The following is a 9,674-nucleotide window of genomic DNA, read 5'->3' as shown; positions in this document are numbered from 1 at the left end:
CACCTATTTCTCAGTACAGATGTCATGTGTTTGGATATGGCCAAGTGTCCTCAGCAATCAGTTTTCTCCTCCGTCTGATACCTTTCCAAATTTCTATTGGGTCACGATCTATACAGATAGCAGTATCTTAATCGTGGGAAATCTGAAAGGCCTTACTTAACTGTCCGTGTTGAGTTTGCACGTTCTCCCCATGTCTGCACAGGTTTCCTCTGGCTGCTTTGGTTTCCTCCCACACCCCAAAAATGTGCAGGTTAAGTTGACTAGCCATGCGGAATTGCCCCTTAGTGTCAAGAGGATGAACAGTGTAAGCAGGTGGTGTGACAGGGACGTTACCTTCCTTTAGGTTTTAAATATGCATCTTTGGCTCAGCCTTTTTCTTTTCAAACTGGAATTAAATTTCAATCAGATTTTGGTCACTTCTACCTCGGGGTGCTTTGAAGCTGAGGCCATCAATCAGTCCTGTCAAGTTACACAATATCAAATCTAATCTAACCAGCACTCCGGTTGATTTCAGAACATTCTGCTCTTGAAAATAGTCTCAAAAACATTCTAAGAGTGGCCCATCCAATCCACGAATGCCAATCTGGTTCTTCCAGTTAATATGTAGATTAAAATCACACATCATTATTGCCGCTCCCTTATAACAAATAACAATATTTCTTGGAAAATCTCAGCAAGTCTGACAGCATCTGTGGAGAGAGAATAGGGCCAACATTTTGAGTATGGATGATCCTTCATCAGAGCTCTTAAGGGTTATCCAGACTCGAAACGTTGAGCATTATTTTACCATTTTGATTCGAGGTGCTGGGTGGACGTGAAACTGGGAATGTTTTAGATCAGGCTTTTCGGCCCTTTCTGAGGTGCCCCCTGAGAAAAATATCAGTGATTTCGAATTGCGCTGCACAAGCCTGTGGACGGGGCATAACGCACCCGAAATCCCGCAGTTCCGATCCCTGCCTCCAACTGTGCATGCGCAGAAAAAGAACGATAATGCCTCTCTCTGGCCCCACAAGTCATTGCCCTGCTCCCACAACATTACCCCTTACCCCTCCCACCTACCCTCCCACCATCCAGACCAATCACGGGCTCCTCCTGCCCTTCCCCCTGTCTGATCTCAGGCGAGGTGGCAGCGGACCCCCCCCCCCACTTCCCTTCACTTGTTGTACCTGTTAATTCTCAGATACTTTCAACCAGCTCGCTTGCTCTAAGGTTTTACCCCTTAAGAGTAAGCAAACTGGGTTTCTTGATGTCTGCCTGACAGGACACCAGGGTACGCCCCCAGGTGTCCACCTCCATGCTGTTGCTTACACGTAACCTGTTATCAGATAAGCGAACTCGGGGACAGAAAGTCTGGCCCGATCTGGGCTTCTAACAATAGGCCGGTGCATTTCAATGGGGTGCAATGATCTCCTGTTAAGTATCAGGAGGGTTCAACGACCTTTGATGGGTGATTGATGGTCAGGCCCAGACATGTTTGTGTATTTGTACAATTGGCCTGCCTGAGGTTTGACTGTGTTTGATTTTAATATGCTCAATTCTTTAACTTAGGATATCCAATTTTATCAGCCTTAAAACTAGGCCCTGTTTATATTACCACACACTGATCTCGGGCAGAGTGGCAGCGGATCACCTTTCCCCCCTCACTGATCTCGGGCAGAGTGGCAGCGGATCCCCCCCCCTTCCCCCCTCACTGATCTCGGGCAGAGTGGCAGCGGATCTCCCCTTCCCCCTCACAGATCTCGGGCAGAGTGGCAGCGGATCCCCCCCCCTTCCCCCCTCACTGATCTCGGGCAGAGTGGCAGCGGATCCCCCCCCCTTCCCCCCTCACAGATCTCGGGCAGAGTGGCAGCGGATCCCCCCCCCTTCCTCCCTCACTGATCTCGGGCAGAGTGGCAGCGGATCTCCCCTTCCCCCTCACAGATCTCGGGCAGAGTGGCAGCGGATCTCCCTTCCCCCTCACTGATCTCGGGCAGAGTGGCAGCGGATCCCTCCTTCCCCCTCACTGATCTCGGGCAGAGTGGCAGCGGACCCCCCCTTCCCCCTCACTGATCTCGGGCAGAGTGGCAGCGGATCTCCCCTTCCCCCTCACTGATCTCAGACAGAGTGGCAGCGGATCCCCCCTTCCCCCTCACAGATCTCGGGCAGAGTGGCAGCGGATCCCCCCCCCTTCCCCCTCACTGATCTCAGGCAGAGTGGCAGCGGATCACCTTTCCCCCCTCACTGATCTCAGGCAGAGTGGCAGCGGATCTCCCTTCCCCCTCACTGATCTCAGGCAGAGTCGCAGTGGACCTCCCCTTCCCCCTCACTGATCTCGGGCAGAGTGGCAGCGGATCCCCCCTTCCCCCTCACAGATCTCGGGCAGAGTGGCAGCGGATCCCCCCCTTCCCCCTCACTGATCTCAGGCAGAATGGCAGCGGATCCCCCCTTCCCCCTCACAGATCTCGGGCAGAGTGGCAGCAGATCTCCCTTCCCCCTCACAGATCTCGGGCAGAGTGGCTGTTGCTTTCGTTGTTCCATTTCTTTTGTGTTTATAATTGTTTTAAGTTCCTTCCTCCCTTTTGCCTTTTGATTATCATAGATTATTGGGATGGTTGCTATATCAAGACGCGATGACCAGCCGTGATCAAAATGAATGGTGAAGCAGGCTTAAAGAGCTCAATGGCCTACTCCTGCTTCTAATTTCTATGTTTCCATGTGCCTCCAACAATGAAGATAAACACAAGGCATGGGATATTTCGCACAAAGGCTGGAAAATCCTGCCTGAGGCCAAAGGACTTTTGCATGATCTGTGTCCTGCCCACAGTGATTCCCATTGTGACCAGGGTGGGAAAATCCCATTTCATGTAGCTATGATCCAGTTGAATGGTAGAGAATATTTGAAGGTCTGAAATGTCTATTCCTGCTTCCATTTCTTCTGTTCTGAAGATGAAATGTCTCCTTAAGTGTCTGCCATTGAATCCCGACCATCCTTTCCTATGAACTGATTCCCCAGGTCAAAGAATGAATCACAGGAATTAGTGTTTTATAAGCATGCACACTGTGCACAGCAGGATCTCGTGGAGATAATGAGAAGATCCACCACTTATTTTAGCTTTTTCTTTCCGAAGGAAGCAGAATTATTGACAAATGATCCCAGTTGGCTAAGAGAGCTTCCTGCCTCGAATCCACATAAAATTGAGGGATGGATGAGGGTAGTCTTGTCATTGTGAATCGGATAATATGTAGAAACTTTGAACCAATGCACATTCTGTGGGAAAATTAGACTTACCTCTGAAATAGATTCTTGTTTGCTTCATTTCAGTTGACGAAAGGCCTGAGTGAGGCTATCCAGGCTTTAATCAGGAATGGAAAACTGACCATCACTGTCACATCTATTGAAGAAGGCAGTGTGGTCGTTAACTTTGAGCTGGCATCATCAACAAACGTGACTGTCCCTGTCTCTGACATCAAACAATCAGTCGCTGATTCTTTAACCAACAGTTCAGCGTTTGCAGTAGACCTTCAAAACACAACTATTTCAGGTAAGGATTTCCACAGCAAGCATTTCAATCACTGACCTCAGAGACCTTGGGAAAGTTCTGGAAGAATGAGGAAAGCTGGGAGATGAGACTCCAGGTGATGGCATGAATGCAAAAGAACAGAAGGGAGACAGAACTGAATCATAAAGAGAATCAATGATTCTAAACTTGGCTTTCCAAATTCTGAAATGTTTAGGAAGAAGGGAATAATGAGAATTGGGCAGAGTTTCACAATTCTGAGATTCCTGGCAGAGTGTGTATTATAGTGAGTGATGATCCGATGAGGTTTGATACCATGAATTGACTATAGTGAGGAAGAAGTGGATTTCATTGCAGAATAATGTGTAGTTTGGTGGCCAATGCTGACATTCCATTGATGTAACTGATATTGGGTGTTGGCTGTGGCTCCGTTGGTAGATCTCTCACCCTGAGTCACAAGGTTCTGTGTTGGAGCCCCACTTGATACCTTGAGCAGATAAAGTAAGGGTGATGCTTCAGTGCAGTACTGAGGGAGGACTGGATTGTCAATGTTGCTGTGTTTTAGATGGGGCCTCCAAGCCTGCTGCCTCTGGTGGATATGAAGGTCAGGTGTAAAGATTCGCATTTGAATCAGTAATCTTTAAACTGTCTGTGCTTTATATGCTCTGTCTGAGGGCAGAACTCTCCATTCACCTGACGAAGAGGGAGTCCCCTCGAAAGCTTGTGAGTTTACTATCAAATAAATCGGTTGGACTAAAACCTGGTGTTGTCAGACTTTTTACTGGATATGAAGGTTCCCTTGCCACCACTTTGAAGGAAAGAGATGATCCCACCATTACCGCATTGCAGTTTGTGAGAATTTACTGTGTGCTTTTTCGCTGTTGCGTTTCCAACATTACAGCAGTGGCAACACTTCAATAACGTGGCATCATTGTAAAGCTCTTTCAGATATCTGCTGGTTGTGAAAGGTGCTGGAGAAATGTAAGCCTTTCTTCCCTTGTTTCGAACGAGAAAAAAATTGATTCATTTTGACATGAGCGTGCTGAGACTTTAAACTGATGATGTTGGAATAAATCCTCTCTTATAGTCTAGGTTTAAGGGTTAGGGTTAGCCCTGAAAGCGCAAAGTAGTAAAAAGGTGAAATCTGAATTTCCTGGCAAACTGTGGTATTCCCAAGACACTGATGAATTGCACTATCTATAGATGCTCCCTGCAGCAAGGAGTTATCTGATGGGGGGTAATGTGATCTTGGGAACTGAGCAGATGTGATCTTAATGTTTTTGTCAACATGACGTTCAAGGAAAGAACAATGTGAGAACCGCAAAAATCACATTTCTAATTCAGTTGGCGAATACTCACCAGACTGACAAAGCTACTCAGACATAGCAAACAAAGGGAATCCTCCAATCAACCTGAACACGGATTCCAGAAAGTCACAGGCCAGAAACCTCTGATTGCATCCGTGGCTGGGATTCTTCGGAGCCCCTGCAGCGCACGGAGTTCTGGCTGAACGCCAAGTTCTCCATTCTCATTGGCTGCAGGACAGGAATGAAGGAGTTTGGACAATCCCGCCCACTGTGTGAATTTCTCCATTTCCTACCCCATCCATCCTTATCCCAACTCTCAATGTGATTCCCAATCAATGTCAGTTTGTGTCACATAACAAGTAGTTTCATGCTTTTGGTTTGTATCTTTTGGAAGCTGGGATTAAAGTCCTTACAGTTATTTCACTCAGGATTTCTGTCACCAGAAGAGAATGTAGATCTTCATTCTTTCTGACTGGTTTAAATCCGACAGCGTTATCCAGTTCATGTCACATTCTCCATCTCTCCATGCTGTTTGGGGATGTTTCTGATGAATTGTTCCCCACCATTAGGAGATGACATTTTGAATGGAGTAAAGTGAGGAATGAGGAGTCACATGAAACTCCATAATTCTCAATCCTTCAGATACTCCCAGCTGGTTAAATTCAGACTGAAGCAGTGTTCTAACACAGATCTTTCCTTTTCATCACAGACAAAGACAGCTGCCAGCCAGGGCAGAATGACTGTTCAGTTAATGCAACTTGTATCAGACTGAACGCAACGTACACCTGTGAGTGTAATGATGGGTTCAAGGACACAAGCCCCCGTGTACCTGGGAGGACATGTGAAGGTAGGACATTGCCTGAGTTTAACTTGACTGCCAGTTGTTGGGTAAAGTACCTTGCGCGCAGGAAGACAGTCATGATCTAACCTTTGTTTCCAACATTGTTGAGTGTCAGAATGGTCTTTGAAAATGTTGTCCAGAGGTTGAAATGCTCATTCTGGGGGAGTGGGATGTAAGGAGATTTTGTTTCATCCGTCGGAATGAGAGTAGATGGCCCTGGCTATGGAGATGGGCTGACTGCAAGGCATGACCTTCTGGACCGGCACTTTGTCAAAAAACAATGAAATAAAGGACATCCTTTCAAACTCCAGCCCTCACCCCACACACATCATTCCCATGCTCCATCCATGCCAACATGGATGTGACCAAATTATCCCCCCAGCCACCCCGTCAACCCAAACGCTTCAGGTCTACTCATGTTATCATACAGCCTTGTAGTAATGACAGGCTATATTTTTTATTTCACTCTGGGTGTTTATCAAAATAGTTTAAAGAGCAGGACTTTTGAAAGCATGACAGGGTGGAGGCCGTGACGAGCGGTATTATCATTAACTATTAACGTAGCAAGTTAGGTAATGTTTTGGGGACCTGGGTTCGAATCCTGCCATGACAGATGGTGGAAATTGAATTCAGTTCAAAATACCTGGAATTAAGGATCTACTGATGTCCATGAAACCATTGTCGTTTGTCAGAAAAACCCATCTGGTTCAATAATATCCTTTAGGGAGGGAAATCTGCCATCCTTACCTGGTCTGGCCTACATGTGACTCCGGGACCACAATAAGTGATTGACACTCAAGTAGCCCCCAAGGGGAACTCGAGCAGGGCAATAAATGGTGTTTGGCAATGATGGGTCCTCTTTGTAGTTTGGACCTGTTCTCCTAACAGCCATGACAGGTTCTCTTGACACTTCTGGCAAGTTATCCTGACATCCTAATGACATTCCTAAAGTCTCCTGTTGAGTGTTATGACAAGTTATGTCAACACTCTTGACATGAATTTGAATCTTGGTGATATTAATGCATGAATACTTGAGATATTTGTGGTACATTCATCTCACTGCCATTTTAAAGTTCCTTTCCACATGGAAAGGAAACAGATTCATGAGTTATTTCATCAGCTGGATTTGACCCGGATTCGATTTGAGCATCAGGTCACTGTCTGTGTGGAGTCTGCACATTCTCCCCATGTGTGTTTGGCTTTCCTCCGTGTGCTCTGGTTTCCTCCCACAGTAAAAATATGTGCATGATTCATGGATTCTCCTGTTCACACCATCAACCCAACCCCGACCCCGATCTTCACCACATCCTGAACACTTACCCACACCCCGACTTCTACCCCAGCCCCCAGCCCGACCCATACCCTGACCTCCACCCTTTAGTGGCCCAAGAAGTGTGTGTTCGGGGGATTAATGGGGTAAATTTGCTGGACGGAAGCGGTGGCCTTGATCAGATCTTCTGCTGAAGAGTTGGTGCAGAGTCGATGGGTCGAATGGCCTCCTTCTGCACTGTACGTACTCTGTGATCCAATGACACCTGTTTTCATGTCCATACCAATGTGGTGAGTGATTTACTTCAGACTGCGAGTTTGATGCAGACACCAGCCACTGTATTGGATGCTGTGCAGCACATTTTACTGAGGCTGAAATTCTAGATGGATATATTTTGCTTCTGCCGCTTTCAACGTTTCTGAACCAATTTCTAAACGAGAGTAACGATTGCTGCTTTTCTGGTGTTGATCCTGAGTGTTTGCAAGCAGCAAGAGATTCAATGGAGAATTATTCCCCTTGCTTTTCATTCTCTTTGTCATTCTGAGTTGATGAATTTCTTCACATTTTGTGATTCTCTATAAAAAAATGAATCAATGATGATGATGATTCACTGTGACGATTTAATTGAATTACCTGTTGCTGTCTGGAATGATTCTGCTGCCCATTTTGTACCCGTTTGAAGGAAAGCTTTCTGAGCAATGTCACCGAGTTCACTGTTTAACATTTCTTATCTTTGATTTATATTGCAGCTTTCCCAGTGACTCCCACCTCAATTTCCACAACCAGTGAAAATCCAACTCACGTCAGTTCCACAACTCCAGGAGAGGAAACATCGAGCAGCACAACTTCCAGCACAACCAATCCAAGCACTACCCCTGTTACCACCGTCACCCCGACCCCCACCCAGAACCGTACCGCGAACACCACCTCGATCTTCACCCCGACCCCCAACCCGACCCCCACCCCGACCCCCACCCCGACCTCCACCCCGACCCCCACCCCAACCTCCACCCCGACCTCCACCCCGACCTCCACCTCGACCTCCACTCACTCCTCCACCTCAGCCTCAGCCCCGACCTCCACATCGACCTCTACTCTGACCTCCACCCTGACCTCAACCTCAACCACCTCCCTGACCGCCACCTCAACCTCAGCCCCGAACACCACCTCAACCACCACCCTGACCTCCACCTCGACCCCGACTTCCACCCTGACCTCCACCTTGACCCCCGCTCCAACCTCCACCTCGACCTCCGCTCCAACCTCCACCTCGACCTCCGCTCCAACCTCCACCTCGACCTCCGCTCCGACCTCCACCTCGACCTCCACTCCAACCTCCACCCCGACCTCCACCTCGACCTCCACCTCGACCTCCACCTCGACCTCCGCTCCAACCTCCACCTCGACCTCCGCTCCAACCTCCACCTCGACCTCCGCTCCAACCTCCACCTCGACCTCCGCTCCAACCTCCACCTCGACCTCCGCTCCGACCTCCACCTCGACCTCCACTCCAACCTCCACCTCGACCTCCACCTCGACCTCCGCTCCAACCTCCACCTCGACCTCCACTCCAACCTCCACCTCGACCTCCACTCCAACCTCCACCTCGACCTCCGCTCCAACCTCCACCTCGACCTCCGCTCCAACCTCCACCTCGACCTCCACTCCAACCTCCACCCCGACCTCCACCTCGACCTCCACCTCGACCTCCGCTCCAACCTCCACCTCGACCTCTGCTCCAATCTCCACCTCGACCTCCACTCCAACCTCCACCTCGACCTCCGCTCCAACCTCCACCTTGACCTCCACTCCAACCTCCACCCCGACCTCCACCTCGACCTCCACCTCGACCTCCGCTCCAACCTCCACCTCGACCTCCGCTCCAATCTCCACCTCGACCTCCACTCCGACCTCCACCTCGACCTCCGCTCCGACCTCCACCTCGACCTCCACTCCAACCTCCACCCCGACCTCCACCTCGACCTCAACCTCGGCCTCCACTCTGACCTCCACCTCGACCTCCACTCCAACCTCCACCCCGACCTCCACCTCAATCTCCCCCTCGACCTCCGCTCCAACCTCCACCTCGACCTCCACTCCAACCTCCACCTCGACCTCCGCTCCAACCTCCACCTCGACCTCCACTCCAACCTCCACCCCGACCTCCACCTCGACCTCCACCTCGACCTCCGCTCCAACCTCCACCTCGACCTCCGCTCCAATCTCCACCTCGACCTCCACTCCAACCTCCACCTCGACCTCCGCTCCGACCTCCACCTTGACCTCCACTCCAACCTCCACCCCGACCTCCACCTCGACCTCCACCTCGACCTCCGCTCCAACCTCCACCTCGACCTCCGCTCCAACCTCCACCTCGACCTCCACTCCAACCTCCACCTCGACCTCCGCTCCGACCTCCACCTTGACCTCCGCTCCAACCTCCACCTCGACCTCCACTCCAACCTCCACCCCGACCTCCACCTCGACCTCAACCTCGGCCTCCCCTCTGACCTCCACCTCGACCTCCACTCCAGCCTCCAACCCGACCTCCACCTCGACCTCCGCTCCAACCTTCACCTCGACCTCTGCTCCGACCTCCACCTCGACCTCCACCTCAACCTCCGCTCCGACCTCCACCTCAACCTCCGCTCTGACCTCCACCTCGACCTCCGCTCCGACCTCCACCTCGACCTCCGCTCCGACCTCCACCTCGACCTCCGCTCCGACCTCCACCTCGAACTCCACCTCGACCTCCACCT

This window comes from Carcharhinus amblyrhynchos, chromosome 15 (genome assembly GCF_965287045.1).
Source record: "Carcharhinus amblyrhynchos chromosome 15, sCarAmb.v2.hapA, whole genome shotgun sequence".
Classification (NCBI taxonomy): domain Eukaryota; kingdom Metazoa; phylum Chordata; class Chondrichthyes; order Carcharhiniformes; family Carcharhinidae; genus Carcharhinus; species Carcharhinus amblyrhynchos.
The sequence above is the reverse complement of the archived record's forward strand: the minus strand, read 5'-3'. Positions refer to the sequence as shown.